Source organism: Ahaetulla prasina, chromosome 4, assembly GCF_028640845.1.
Source record: "Ahaetulla prasina isolate Xishuangbanna chromosome 4, ASM2864084v1, whole genome shotgun sequence".
Lineage (NCBI taxonomy): Eukaryota > Metazoa > Chordata > Lepidosauria > Squamata > Colubridae > Ahaetulla > Ahaetulla prasina.
Genome location: NC_080542.1, coordinates 74,180,166 through 74,196,743, shown reverse-complemented (window position 1 = coordinate 74,196,743; position 16,578 = coordinate 74,180,166).

Sequence of the window (16,578 nt, the reverse complement as noted above, 5' to 3'; positions counted from 1 at the left end):
GGCTTAAATCATTTTAAGTTTGGAAGATGAACAATTCTTAAATGTAGCTGATTTAAAAACTGCAAAGGAGGTTTGGCTGAAATTGAAAGGTGTACATGTGAGTGCGTCAGCATGCAACATTGTGCAATTATTGGGACAATTGTACATAGCCCAGCTGCTGCCACAAGAGAGTGTAGAAAAGCATCTGCTGCACATGCAAACATTTTTTGTTGAATTAGAACAGTGTAGAATGCAAATACCTGAATCTCAGAAAGTCCTGTTGATATTAAATAGTCTTGATGAAACGTGGGGCATTGTTTCAGCCATTTTTGAATATAAACCAGAACACAAATTACATATGGAACTCCTTAAAGCCTGTTTGATTTCTGAAGAACAAAAACACCATTTTAGAAGAAACTATGAGGAGAAATTCCTGAGTCGGGGGTCCAAGGAGCAGAGAGAGCAAAGCAACAGACTGGATGTCTACAGAGAAAAGAGCAACAGAAGAGATCAGATTACATCCCAACAAAGAATTCCCAAGAAGAAGGAGCAGGAAAAATGAAGATGTTTTATCTTTGAGGATAAAACTCGTTTAAAGAAAGGCTGTTTACAAGGAAGAAAACAAACAAATGGACAAGCTGCTTTTGCAAAACTTAGCTATTGTAATAGCAGAGACAAATGGTTAATAGATAGTGGGGCTGTTGTTGCGAAGTCGTGTCCGACCCATCGCAATCCCATGGACAACATTCCTCCAGGCCTTTCTGTCCTCTACCATCCTCTGGAATCCATTTAAATTCATGCCTACTGCTTCAGTGACTCCATCCAGCCACCTCGTTCTCTGTCGTCCCCTTCTTTTGCCCTCAATCTTTACCAGCATTAGGCTCTTCTCCAGTGAGTCCTTCTTTCTCATTAGGTGGCCAAAGTATTTCAGTTTCATCTTCAGGATCTGGCCTTCTAAAGAGCAGTCAGGGATGATCTCCTCTAAGACTGACTTGTTTGTTTGCCTTGCAGTCCAAGGGACTCGCAGGAGTCTTCTCCAGCACCAGAGTTCAAAGGTCTCGATTCTTTGGTGCTCAGCCTTTCTTATGGTTAGTTACAGTTATATGGTTATAGTGGGGCTATAACAGTTATAGTGGGGCTAGTCAAACAATTATTAATAAGTTGTTTTTCAGATTGGATCCAGCTGGATGAGATGCAATAGCCTTAGCAAACGGCCAGAAGGCTAAACTTATAGGAAAAGGCAGTGTGCTGATTCCATGTCTGGAGAAAAAGTTTCAGACTATATTATGTGTGCCTGAAATGGAGCATAATTTTACTGAATGTCTCCAGTCTAGACAAACAAGGGTTTGAGAACACATTTGTAGATGGGAGAAGTCTCATAAAAAGAAATGGTTATGTGCACAGGGCATAAAACAGGATAATCTTTATGTGTTGCAAGGACAAAAGGTTCAATGTGCCCAAACTTTTGGAAATGTGGCACAACATGATTTATGCATTTATCTCTTGCACAGAAAGCCTGGACATGCCAGCTTCAGAGTGTTGCACAAGAGGCAACAGTTTGGAGAAGGTGTAAGGGTGAAGACAGATTGTGCAGCATATAAATCATCGAAGTCCAAGGCATTCCCAGTAATCAAGACAACACAAGGCAGACAACAAGAGCTCTACAGCTAATACCTGCAGATTTGGTTGGCCCAATGCAAGCCAGTTTGGGAGTAGCAAGGTATGTACTGGTCATTGTAGATGATTACAGCAGATTTGGGTTCTGCTGTTTGCTAAACAGTAAAATAGAGGTGCTACAGAAATTCAAGCAATTAAGCTTCGTAGAAAGAACATATAGACAACAGGTATGCCAGCTGCAAACTGACAGGTTCAGAATTCATGTCAGCAAGTTTTCAACAGTGGTTGGGGCAGTTAGGAATAAGACATAAACACACTAATCCTTACACAGCAGCTGAGAATGGTGTAGTTGAAAAATGGAATGGAGTCTTACGAACAATGAAAGACTCATTGCTGAAGGATTCTGGTCTGAGCAAGTCTTATTGGGGAGAAGCCATGTTGACTGCTAATTATTTAGTCAATAGCCTGTGGAGTTCTTCTATTAATGATACTCCATATACTGTGCTATATGGGAGAAAGCCATCTCTGGCACATTTAAGGGTATTTGGAAACAATGCACGGGTGAATATTCCAAAGGCAATCAGGAGAAAAGGACAACCAAAAGCTAGAAAGCTCAGGTATATGGGTTATGAGCCTGGTTCAAAGAGCTATCGCTTTAGTGATGGGAGCAGAAGGATAGTGATTTCCAGGTCTGCTAGGTTTGCAGAGCAAAATTGGGGCAGATGATACTCTTAATGATGGTGACTCACTTAGTGATGGTATCAGTGTTCAGGGAGAAGAAGCTGAAAAAGGACAAGAAAAAGAGATTATGACTGATACGAAACAAGAAAGGGTTGACACACAAGAGCAGTCAATGCCATGCAGATCAGAGCGATGGAACAAAGGGATTCCATCTGACAGATATTCTACTAGTAAAGTAAAGGTGTGTAATGTGTGGTATGAGCCAAGAAACTATCAGGAAGTATTGGCACTACCCAAAGTTGAGCAAGTGAAGTAGAAAAAAGCCATAGACAAGGAAATGAAATCCATGACTGAATCTATGACTTTGCCACAAAGTTACAAAGCTGTAGGATGTAAATGGATATACAAAAAGAAAGTATTACCCAACAATGAAGTCCAATATAAAGCAAGATTAGTGACACAAGGTTTTTTTCAAAAGAAAAATGCACACTATGATGAGGCGTTTGCACCAACGGTAAAAAGTGAATCTATAAGGTTGGCACTAGTGTTGGCAGTGGCATGTGGCCATAAAATTTGGCACTTTGATATAACTACAGCATTCCTCAGTGCAGAATTAGAGGAAGAAATTTAATGGTTCAAGCACCAGGGTATGAAAGTAAAAAGCCTGACACTATATAAACTGAACAAGGCCATTTATGGGCTGAAGCAATCAGCCAGAAACTGGAACATCTGTTTAGATACGGCATTGAAGGGTCTTGGGTTCAAGAGTTACAAGGCTGATGGTTGCATATATACTGCAAGGTTACATGGTGGGATTGTCAATTATTAGCACTTGTGGCTGATCTTTGCTTTTATTGCAAAAGATCTGATACAGGTAAAGGAATTTGCTAATCAGTTGGAGAAAGTTTGAATTGAAAAATTTGGGTGAAATACAAAACTATCTTGGTATAGAGATACAAAAAACAGAAAGGTGGTTATGTTCTCAGTCAAAGAAGGAAAATTAAACAGCTGTTGGAGAGATATAACATGAAGGATTTTAATTCTGCTCCAAACCTATGAGCACAGATTTTCGCAACAATTTGGGTGAGAACAAAAGTGAAGCCTGTGATCAAGAGATGTATTTGCTATACCTGTCACAGTGGTCCAGACCAGACACAGCTTGTGCAGTAAGCATCTTAAATTGCTTTACTGCTGCATCAACACAGTTACATTGGATGGGTGTAAAAAGAATTCCCATGTATTTGAAGAGAACTGTGAATTTAGGTCGTCAAATACAGGTCTCTGAAGATTTAAAGTTAAAATGTTATGTTCACAGTGATTATATCAATGATGTGCAAACCATAAAATCCAATTCTGGAATTGTGGTATTAATTGGAGGAGCTTTAATTGGATGGAAGTCCCAAAAACCAACTACTGGAGCCATTTCTACTGCGGAGGTAGAATTTTTTGCTCTATCTGAACTTTGTTCAGAAGTAACTTGGTACCTACAGCTGTTAAACATAGAAGTTAATGAAGCTGTATCTGTTTGAAGATAATGCGGCTTGCACTGAAATGGCAACAGGTGACAGAGTAAAAAATAGAAGCTATCAAAAGTAAACTAATTCACTTGCTTCACTGTTCTTCAGAAGACAATCTAGCACAGGGGTGTCAAATATGCAGCCCCTGGACTGGATGTGTCATGTGCTGGCCCCACTCCTGCTTGGATTAGTGAAGGAGGACAAAGTCTGCTATGTCACGTGATGCCACCGTGAGGACGTGAGTTTGACACCCCTGATCTAGCAGATGTAATGACCAAGCCATTGGGTGGAGTGCACCATGGGAAGAATAGGGGCCGGGATAGCTCAGGCAGTAGAGAAGCCTGTTATTAGAACACAGAGCCTGCAATTACTGCAGGTTCGAGCCCGGCCCAAGGTTGACTCAGCCTTCCACCCTTTATAAGGTAGGTAAAATGAGGACCCAGATTGTTGGGGGGGCAATAAGTTGACTTTGTAAAAAAAAATATATACAAATAGAATGAGACTATTGCCTTATACATTGTAAGCCGCCCTGAGTCTTCGGAGAAGGGCGGGGTATAAATGTAAACAACAACAAAAAATAGTAAATAATTTGATTTTATGTCTATTCCAGTCATAAAGGGTGGAGTGTCAGTGTATAAAGAATTTATGAACTGGAATAGGCATGGCAATGATCCAGCCAATGGGAACTGTTTTTTGACTGAGACACAGGGTTTGTTGTGAGAGCCATGTGAGCCACCTTTAGTCTGGGTGTGGCTTAGCTATTCTGTGTTCAGAGTTCATTCTTCTATCTATCACATTGCAAGAGATGCATGGGTATTGTATCATGCTTTTTTTCTATATTATGAATCATGCTCAATTCTTTGAATATGTGCTGGGTGAGTCTCAAATAAACTAACATTTTTCCATGAAGCTTGGCAGTCACTGTGACAGTCTACTTGTGGACCTTCTTTTCTTCCATTATTTTAGCCTAATAAATGAAATTTACAAAAATATCAGATTGGATACAGTAAGCTAAGATTTGCTTAACCACAATTTACAAGCTATAGTAGCCAAATTTACAGAATAGGCTAAGCCAAAACTAGACCTACCATGTACTGACTTAGCTGTGGTGGGGCAGTGGTTAGAATGCAGTATTGCAGGCTAATTCTGCTAGGAGTTCGATTCTGACCAGCTGGAGATTCTCAGCCTTACATCCTTCTGAGCTTGGTAAAATGAGTACCCAGATTTTTGGAAGCAAAATGCTGACTCTGTAAAACCGCTTAGACCAGAGATCCCAATTTTTTTTGGTTTTGCAGATGGTGGTGGGGAAGAGATGGTTCTGCATATGTGCAAATTGAGCGAGTGCATACATGCTCCCCTGTGCAGGTGGGGATGTGGGCATGTGTGCACTCATTGCCACATCTGTGGCCCAGTGGTCAGGAAGAACACTAACTTCTCTGGATCCCTGTCAAAGGTGGCTTTCATTGGTGGAGGGTCTATTGGTGGAGGGTCTATTGGTGGAGGAGGAAGGGGTGCCCATTGCCCATGAAACCAACCGGCGCCAGGGCAGTAAGGCCATGGCTAATATCCAGCCCACCCAGGTGAAAACAGTGTGTTCCACTGGGCTCACCACTCACTGCTGATGGTGGGGTCTCCGCCTTGATTCTGGACTTAGCATTGCCATTGGCTGAGGAGGTGGGCTCGCTGCTCGGGCTTCCAGAACTAAACATGGGCTCCAACAAGCTGGAGGTGGCCATGGCATTTGGACTATGGTCTTCAACCGCGGCTTAAATCTGCAGACTGGCTCCACTCCTCAAATCAGTTGCTTGACCAACAGGCTCTGGATGGTGGCTAGGTACCTCCATTCCCCCTGCTTGTCCCACTCAGCTGTCTGTTTCATTCTCCAACACAGGAGGGAGTCAGCTGGCACTTGAGGGAATATAAGAGGAATTCTGCTTTGGCAGGTTTTGGTGTCCTCCAATACCAGGTATCACCCTCTGCTCGGTAAAGGTCCCCCATGGCTAGGACTTCTTCCTGCACCACTTGCCTTTCAGTCCTCTCTGCTCAGAACTTTGGCTTGGCCGCTGCTGGAGGGACTTCCTCCCTGGCTTGAACAGTTGGTTATTCTCTACCAGCCGGGGCTGTGCTAGGCTTGGTGGCCGCCTCCCCTTCCTTTTCCATCTGAAAAACTTCCCAGAGTCTTCTCTATCCTCCCAAGGTGGCTGGGTTGCTGGCTGGGCGTCAGTACCCCGGGGGCTGCTCTTTTCTTTTCGGAGCAAGATTTAGGAGAGTTGGCTTAATGTCAAGGTTCTGACTAACGAGCCCAAGCAAATAAGAACTCTGAGACTCAGATCTCTCTCAAAGAACTTACTTCTTGGGCACATCATATCAGCACAATTAAATATAAAAACCAATTCTGAATATTTCCCGTGGTTTCAATGTAGTTAAAATAATAAACGATCCCCTCCCCAAGTGCCAGTTGATGGCCAATTTGCTGATTGATGGCCAATTTGCCGAAGTGCCAGGCTTCCACAAATTCTCTGGTGTTTTTGAACTTGGCTTGGTCTTAGACCCCACAAATCTGGATGCTTTCAGCAGAAAGCAACATAGGACATTCTGGCTGTTGCTAAATATAGAGGCAAATAGCAGAGGAATACAGAAGACAGTAACTAGATCTGTATTAAACAACTGAATCAGCTTTGCTATTTGATGATTGATGATTGAAGAGGATTGAAACTGAATTGAAGAGGATTGAAACTGAAACACCAGAAATACAGTCATCAATGAAATGTCTGATATAGATATACTTTATTCAAATCCTGCATCTCCGGAGGTGGGAGGGGGGGCTTGAGAATTCCAGTGCTGGTATGTGTTGGCAGACAAGGTGGAAATTGACCTGGGTAGAGACCGGCACTGCAGCAATTGCAGCATGAGCAAGCCTTCCCTTCCTGCTCCTAAAGAAACCCTGAAAGCTGTCAAAAGTGAGCCAGCACCCAAATCAAGGTCCATGGTGTGCTTCAAGTGTGGGAAAGAGGGGCATTAAGCAGTTGATTGCCTCGCAAAAGCAAGCTCCAAGCCGGTAACTGCTGGGGGCAGGAAGCCTGAGAAGCAGCCAGCAAAGCATCTCTGAAGGGGCCAAGGTTGTTGAGTTTGCCCTTCCTGCCCAGGAACTGGGAACTCCAACCCCACTGGAGGAGATTTGAGACTGACTCCAACTCCCTGTAAGACATCATGTGGCCCCCCATGACCATCCCAGTGGAGCTATGGGTGCCTTTATCAAGCGCTCAGCGGAAGATGCTAGCCCTTTTGGACTCAGGTTGCAACCGATGTGTGATTAGGCCTGAGGTGGCTGTTTGTGGTTCAGGCCGATGTCAGCAATGTGACTGTGGGTGCCATGCTCTTGCAGGCTAACGCCAAAGGGGCCCTACAGCCCTGAGTTTACACCTCCAGGAAATTAATGGAAACTGAGAGGAGATGGGCAATTTGAAAGAAGGAAGCAGTGCAATTGACACTATTAACTTGGAGATAATTCCTTGAAGGGGAAAGCACTCTTTTGAGGTGTGAACTGACCATAAAAAACTGAAAGCTCTAAAAACTCCCCGGAAACTGCCATCCAAGGAAGTTTGTTGGGTGCAATACTTTAATAATTTTAGCTTTACATTATGTTATATTCCTGGGGGAAAGAACTTTATGGCGGATGCTTTGTCTAGATTAACCCAATACAATAGTGCTAGATCAGAAGTGATCCGTCCAGTCATCCCTTCTAAGCAACTAATTGCCCCGATGGTACCGGAGCTCAGAAAAAGTTGGACTTCGACCTTCCCAATAACTTATGTGAGGAGTTGAAAGGGACAGTGAAAAGTAATGGTTGGTTTCTAGCCCATACAAAGGAGTGCACCATACAAGGTGGTCTGGCGTGGATTGGCGCTAAATTATATGTACCCACCAGTCCAAGGGCGACTGTACTGCAACGAGCCCACAATTTGAAAGCTGCTGGGCATTTTGGCTTCATGAAGTCATTACACCTGGTCAAATGGCAGTTTTAGTGGCCTTCGTTGAAAAAGGACATTAAGACCTACATGGCCAGCTGTTGCTAAGAGGCCCCCAGGGAAGCCCGCTGGACTCTAGTGTTGCCAATCCTAGCACCCCGTGGAAAGAAGTATCTATGGATTTTATTGTTGAATTACCAAAGAATGCGGGGAATACAGTCATTTGGGTGATTATGGATTTATTCTCCAGGTAGGTGCATTTTGTATCCTGCCCTAAAATGGCTTCTGCTATTTACACTTGCTAAAGTATTTATCCAATATGTGTATAGGTTACATGGTGTTCCTGGCCGCATTATTTTGGATAGGGGGGTACAATTCACCTCCCAATTCTGGCAGAAATTCCTGAAGTTGTTAGGCTCCGCTGAGGGTCTAAGCTCCACCCACCACCCCAAAACTAATGGAGCTTGTGAATGAACCAACTCGGTTCTGGAACAGTACCTTAGATGCTATGTAAATTACCAACAAGATATTTGGGTTTACCTGCTGACCTTTGCAAAGGTTGCTTACAATAACTCAATACATACCATTTTCCCCCGAAAGTAAGACAGGATCTTATTTTTTTTGATCCCCCCCAAATAGGGCTTGGCTTTCTTATTGAGGGTCTTATTATTTTGGGGATGCAGGAGGTGTGAGCATGGGACGGGATGTCCCATCGTCACCTCCCCTCCCTGTTCTTCGCGGTGGCCAAGTGACCCAACATGTCTCTCCCCACCCCAATGGCAACAGCTGCTTCCCTTCCCCGCCGTCTCTTTTTTGATACGGGTGGCAGGTGGGGCAGGGGAGAAGCGAGACAGATGGAGCAAGAAGTGGCTCCCCTTGCTGTCTCTTCTCCCCCTCCTCGCCGGGCATGACAAGGCTCCTAACCCTTTGCTTAGCCACCTGCCCCCTTTAGGGATGCAATTTGGGGGTGGCAGGTAGGGCAGGTGAGAAGCGGGACGCGCATCTTACCTTTCCAGCTCTCATTCCTCGCTGTTGTGTCCAGGGAAAAAACACTGTAAAAGAAAACCTCACGCATTCAATTAAACTTCTTGAACTTGCAAAGTTTTCTTTTACAACTGCAAAGTGCTTCTAAGGGCCTGGGAGAGGAAAAACATGACAAATGGAAAGCTTGGTAGCCTAGGAACACCTGTATTTGGTCTATAAGACGCACCTAAATTTTCACCCACTTTTTTGGGGGGAAGTGTCTTATACTCCGAAAAATATGGTATTTACATACCACCCACAAATCAAAGAAACTGGGCCCTAAGTATATAGGTCCCTTCCTCATCATCCAGAATCATCAACACGGTCACTGTACAGTTACAGCTGGCCAAAACCCTTAGGTGGGTCCACCCAGTATCTCATGTTAGCTTGCTCAAACCTGAGCAAGTGTCCCCCTTCAGCTTGCCCAAACTACCCAACCAGTTCCCCTCCTCATAGAAGGGGAACATCATTTTAAAGTCAAGGAAATCTTAGATTCTAGGAAACATAGGGAAAAATTAGTAAAGGTAAAGGTTTCCCTCGCACATATGTGCTAGTCGTTGCCGACTCTAGGGGGCGGGTGCTCATCTCTGTTTCAAAGCCGAAGAGCCAGCGCTGTCTGAAGACATCTCCGTGGTCATGTGGCCGGCATGACTCAACACCAAAGGCACACGGAACGCTGTTACCTTCCCACCAAAGGTGGTCCCTATTTTTTCTACTTGCATTTTTTTGTGCTTTCGAAACTGCTAGGTTGGCAGAAGCTGGGACAAGTAACAGGAGCTCACCCCGTTACACGGCAGCACTAGGGATTCGAACTGCTGAGCTGCCGACCTTTCGATCGACAAGCTCAATGTCCCAGCACCTGAGCCACCGTGTCCCCTAGGGGAAAATTACCATACTTTTAAGAGTTTAATAGAATAGAATAGAATAGAATAGAATAGAATAGAATAGAATAGAATAGAATAGAATAGAATAGAATAGAATAGAATTTTATTGGCCAAGTGTGATTGGACATACAAGGAATTTGTCTTGGTGCATATGCTCTCAGTGTACATAAAAGAAAAGATATGTTCATCAAGGTACAACATTTACAACACAATAGATGGTCAATATATCAATATAAATCATAAGGATTGCCAGCAACAAAGTTACAGTTATAAGTGGAAAGAGATTGGTGATGGGAACGATGAGAAGATTAATAGTAGTGCAGATTTAGTAAATAGTTTGACAGTGTTGAGGGAATTAATTGTTTAGCAGACTGATGGCCTTCGGAAAAAAACTGTTCTTGTGTCTGGTTGTTCTGGTGTGCAGTGCTCTATAACGTCATTTTGAGGGTAGGAGTTGAAACAGTTTATGTCCTGGATCTTTAAATATTTTCACGGCCCTTTTCTTGATTCGTACAATATACAGGTCCTCAATGGAAGGCAGGTTGGTAGCAATTATTTTTTCTGCAGTTCTAATTATCCTCTGAAATCTGTGTCTTTCTTGTTGGGTTGCAGAACTGAACCAGACAGTTATAATTATATTTAAGACGCACTTCCCCTCCAAAAAGAGGGTGGAGATGTTGGTGCATCTTATACACCAAATACAGCCATTTTTGGCCTCCTGAAACCCTGCCCCACACATCCTGTTTTTGCCAAAAATGGACCCATTTTTAGCAAACCCAGGATGCGCAGAGGGTTTGGGAAACCTGCAGAGTACTCCTAGGGGCTGCAGAGGGCAAAAATAGGATGTATGGGGGGTAAAGATCTCCCAAACTCTCATGCATCATTTTTTTGCCCTCTCCAGCCCCCAGGAGCACTTTGCAGGCCTCCCAAACCCTCTGTGCATCCTGTTTTTGCGAAAAATGGGCCCATTTTGGCCCCCCAAACCCTCAAACGTGTCACATTTTTGCCCTCCCCAGCCCCCTGGAGCACTCTGCAGGCCTCCCAAACCCTCTGAACATTCCATTTTTGCAAAAAAAAGGGGCCTGTCTTTGCAAAAAATGTGCTTGTTTTTGGCCTCCCAAACCCTCCACGTGTCTATCTAATAAAATAACAACAGTTACTGGAGACAAAACTTGATAATGGCAACAATCAGTTACTCTATTTTTGTGACTACAATTCTCAGGACTCCTTGGGGAAAATACTTTACTAGACAAAGACATTCTATAATAAGAAACTTATGGTTTGTTCTTATAAAGCTTTATAAATGTTGGCAAAGTTCCAAGTCATATATGGAATATATGTATTTTAGGCAACATCCTTATCCTATTTTAGTTTAAGCTCATGTCAAGTGTGCAATGGAGAAATTCAAAAAGTTCCTTAGGTTATAGGATATCTTCCTAGTCAGTAGAAGTCCAACCTCTGTTTTGCTCCCCATGCCATGTTTCTCTGTCAGTCCACTGTATATTTATAGGCAGCTGGAACAGATAATTATAAAACAGCACTAGCTAAAACCATATGCCAAATAGCTTTCTGTATGCAGCCTGCCCTATACTTAACAGTTTAAAGAACTCTGAAGATTTTATATAATTTAATTCACTTTTTCCAGAACTTCAGATTCTTTGGATGATGACCCCTCATTTAAATTTTTTTAAGAAAGACATATTACTATCAATCTGCATGAAATAAACTCTTCCCATTGTTTCCCTAATGGCATTTATTAATACATCAATTTTCCATTAAGGTTGGAGGTCAAACTATTGTGTCAGTGCTTTTACAAAACACTTCATTGTGCACATATCCCCATTTGCCTCCTCTTGCAGATGCCTATGGTAGCAACACGTCTTCTGTTAGTTATGCATCTTTATCAGCCCTAATCCATCCATTTCATCTGTTTTCCAAATTTGTTGACCGGCTGAAAGCTTTGTCCATTTTACACCTTTGAATTGAGCATTTATTTGGGCATTGTTTCGCTTATTTTGGGGTCAGCTGGTACCAATTCAATATCTAATATTGATCTGTGATATACAATATGGCCAGCCCATTCTTATTTAGTTGGAATCTCCCTTTTGAAGTAGAAAGTGTGTCCCTGATTACCAATTAATGGTCGTTCTTTTTTTTTAGTTACAATTGTTTTTGTATTTTGTTTAAAGTGTAAGTATTCAAGCTGGACAGTCAAATAAATGCCTTGAATAAAAAATGTTTTATAAGGCAACTTAGTTTAGTATATCACATACTACCTATTGGCATACATTTTTATGTCATGTTGTGTTATATTAAACATAATGTGTATCTTTCCACTTCTGCACTATTTTTGCATTCCCGTCTAATTGTCACAACCATTTATCAGCATAGGTAGTAAACTATTTCTTCTTTAAACAGGTTGGTATGTTCTATTGAATACAGTATGAATTTATCCAAATATTCTCCAACCTACTTAAGTTTGCTTCAGATTTTCTTCGAGGTAATCTTTTGCCTGAGGTAGATGTAGCTGTTGCCTTTCTTTAGTTCCTGATTTTCAGATTATTGGGGAAGAAATGGAATTAATTACAAAATATGTCTTCTTAAACTTCTTTTTCAAGCCTAGTAACTTGCCATTAAATTCAGTTATCTTTGAAGGTTTTCACTATTGTAGAAGAGACATTTTCACCAGCAAAACATAGGTGATAAAAGTATTCACCACTGACCTTTATTTCTACCTTGGATCACTTTAACTTTTTTAATGTCTACAATAAGGTACACAATTTGTAGTACAAGTATAACAACAAAAATGTTTATCTTCGTTACTTTCAGCATTATATATATTTAGGAGTCCAAGCTGATATGTTGTATGATTAATGTTACTATAAAGACTTCTGATCAAATTTTTTTGAACTGTGTTAAAAACATCATAAATTAAACAATGTTTCTATTACCTTTTCTACAACATGAAAATAAAAACTATTTGTCAGGTAAGTACAATTGGTGTAAGATACTATGGATGGAGTATTTTAAGATACATTCTTGCTTTTTTACTGATAGCTACATTCTTCCCCCAAATCAAATACTCTATCTTGTCCTCAATATTAATCCTTAAATCTATTTCTAATGCTACCTTTGACTGTTCTTTGCTTCCAATAAAATAATGAAACTACTGTGTTTCCCCGAAAATATGACCTACCCCCAAAACAAGCCGTAGCCTGATTTTTTGGGATGGGCCTAATATATCCCCAAAATAAGCCCTAGTGAAGGGGGTGGCCATTGCCAGCAAAGGAATCATCTCTTCCCTTCCCCGGTCACCCCATGGAGCTCGGCCCCTTAATCATGGCCCTGCGGATCAGCTGAGCCAGTGAGGGCTGGTAGCTGCTTCTCATTCTGCCTCTCTGGGTGCTTGGAGTGTTTCCGGCGCACTCTTGCCAGCCCCGGCTCTTTTAACACCACAATCACATGAAAATTCCCCCCATCACAAATTGATTTTGCTTTCTGTGAAGCTTTGTGCTGAGAAAGGTCCATGCTGTTTCCTTCTCTTCTTTCTCCCCCTCCTCCAGCTGTCCATCTCAGCTTTCACAGGATTTTGCTTTCTGTGAAGCTTTGTGCCAAGAAAGGTCTGTGCTTCCTCCTTCCCCACACTGGTCCAGCTGTCCATCTCAGCTTTCAGACAACTGTCTGCCATGGGTGGAGGCTCCCTTGCAGGGTGCGATCGAACTTCTGACCCCATCAGACCTTGTGGGCACGAGCTTCTCCAACCAGAAAGGGGAAGCAATTGATGGGGGGGGGGGCTATGGGGAGTTCTGGGAGTTGAAATCTACAAGTCTTAAAGTGGCTAAGTGGCTGCCCATGCTGCTGTGGCCTACCAGGGGCTCTTCACCCTGCTGGCAGCACTGGTTTTGGCTACCCTGCCCCTGCCTGGTATGGGATGTGTCATCCCAATCGAAAACCTCCAGAGTGCCACTGGCCTTCCCGGGCCCCTTCAGAAGCTGCCACCAGCTGTGCGAGGCAGACGTGAGGCTGCCCCTGGTCACCTTGGTGTCTGCCTCATCTGCGGCGGCTCTGCAGTCACCTTCCCTTCTGCCCAGCCCAGCCTACTGCAATGTCTCGGCTGTTCCTCAGCAGCCTCCATTACTTCCCATTGGAGCTATCCCACACAGAACCAGCCTGAGAGCTGCAATGCACGTCAGGGTCTCAAGAGTGCAGAGCTCAGCACCATGTAGGCATGCAGGCCAGAGCTCAGCAGCCCAAAGGTGATGTCAGGTGAGGTGGCGCAAGTGGCATCACTCCACTGTTCACGAAGGGGCTCTGGCAGGCTAGCAGCACTCTGGAGGTTTTGAATCTGGGACAACTCAACTTATGCCAGGCAGGAGCAGCCCAGCAAGACAGCCCAAAGCAGTGCTGCCAGGAGAGTGAAGAGCCCCTGCGAGGCCAGTAGCATAGGCAGCTGTGGCCAGCACGGTGCCCACCACAGCTGGAAAATATCCCAGCAGCAGCTGGGCCAGCAGGCAGGGTGGGTGGAGGCTGATTCATGCTGAGAACTTGGCCCATTGCAGCTGCAAGCAAGCAGACAGTAGGATGGAGAGAGCTGTGCTCCCACTCCTGTCGGCCCCCGCGCTCACTGCCTCCTGCATGACAAAAAAATAAGACCTCCCTGAAAATAAGCCCGTGCTTATTTTGAAGCCCAAAAGAAAATAAGACCAGGTCTTATTTTTGGGGAAACACGGTAATTAGGAATAAAATAGTATTTAACTCTGAAAGAACAGTCTTCTCCAAGACCTAAGTCTTCTTCCTGTAAAATGTAAAATGACAAATTATGCATTTTGGCTGAGTTTTATGAAAAAAACAGGAAAATACACTGTATTCAAACTATGACTGAGGGGAGAGGGACACAGGTATTTTTTTAAAAAATTAGACTGAAGAAACTTAACTTTAAAATAATTCAGAAACCCTGATCAAGAGGGAATGTTTTAGTGATATAAAACTGACTGCATTCAAGTGAAATTTTCAGTTTTAGTTCTTAGTCTCCCAAAAGTGTGGAAAGTCAACACGCACCCATACTCCTAGAGGATGAAATATTTTGGGGAATATTAAAAAGGCAGGATAGACTATTTCCCCTAAAGGAGAAATGAAAAAAAAATCTTAAGGGACATAGAAACCAGCACCAATTTCCCTGCCCCAAGTAGAAACAGAGTGTCGTGTCCCACTCCTCCGCTGACGGCCGGGTCAGGGAAATCCGAATCAGGCTTGCCTCTGCAGCTCTGCCCAAAGTCCTAGCAAAGTCCTCAGAGCAGGCAGGAGACCAGTAAGTGACTTCAGCAAGATAAGTTCGACTTTTGCCTGACTCAGAGACTGCCAGAAAGCAGATCCTTTATATAGGCCATGGGGTGTGGCTCCATGACTCAGCACTCATTAAGGCCTGCCCCTCCCTTCCTTCTGTTGCCTCCGCCTATCCAGCCTTCTGATGCGAGGGTCACACCAATCAGCAGCTGTTGGGAATAAACCCTCCTCAGGCTCACATGCTGTGGAGGAGGGGGAGGGGTCTAGCTGCTCCGTTTGCCTGGGCATGGAGTCAGGGCTGGGGCCGGGAGATGCTCCTTCTTCTGCAGTTTGTGTGGGCATGGAGCCAGGACTTGGGCCGGGAGGCATACATTCCTCAGTGTTCAGGAGCAGGTAAGAAGGCCCCGGCTGCTCTGAGGGCGGGCAAGACACAACACAGAGGAGGCCAGCTTTTAGAAATGCAGATTTGGTAACCATTCAAAGACTGTGCCAGACTGAAACTCCAGATAAACAATTAGGTTGACAAGATTAACTCAAACACCTAGGATTAGCATTTCCCCTTCTGCCTATAAAGCCAGCCATAGGAATCTGACAATATCCATTAGAATATTAAAGGACATGTTCTTGCACAGAAGCAGGGAGCTCAAATACAAAGCCCAAAGAAGGTATTGAAGCCCATCCACTCTCAACTGCATTTTGTCAGCTATCCCAGAATCACATGCTGTTGGTGGTTCTGCTTCATCAATAAACTAATTTTCTTTCCAACCTGCCTCCATTTTATTCCCAGCTTGGAAATACACCTGAATATTTCTTCCAACAAAAACATTTGATTAGTCCATCGAGAATACACTGAATGCTTCATACATGCTGATCTCGTTTACTTACGCCAGAAAGTAGGCAGGGTTTTTAAATAACTTACTGGAAAGGTTTTTTTAAAAAAATAAGGACATAGATGATAACCAGCTAATCTCTCTGGCCAGTGATTAGCCTACTGGACATTTCCTTCTCTTGTTCAAAAGCATCTTTTAATATCTGTGGAGATTCTCAGTCATCCAGATCAGTAGTCTCAAAGGGGCTTTTTTCTTCAAACAGCAAAATGTTTTCTTCCTCAAGGAAAAAACAGTCCAGTTGCCTTTTGAAGAAAAAAGCACCTTTGAGACATCCCTTAGTATGGTACTTTAGACAAGTGGATAAAAACAATTCCTCCAAAATGCAAAGAAATCAACCTAGCAGATAATTTTTAAAAACTACTTATTGAAGAAAGGATAAGATCAGAATAAATATATAATTATTAGGCCGAGCTAGATTTCGTTCCTGAGATAAATAACTGTTTACTCGAGATCACAGACTGAAAGAATCTTGTGCACTGGTCTTGGTGGTTCAGTAAACCAAAAAAATGAGGCAGTAAATGGAATGTTCCAAGAAAAAAAAAAGCAATGGGGCTTTTTTTTTTTAAAGGGAGACCAGTTAGCTGCTTCCCGCTTAGATCCTTAGTTTGCTGAGGCTCCTCTTACAATGGGTGCAAAATCCAACGAGGACAGAACGTGTCCCACGCGCTGTCAACACGCGAGCCTTTCTAGACACTCGGGTCTCGGAATCAGGCTGTGCCACGTTGCGACGCAAGGA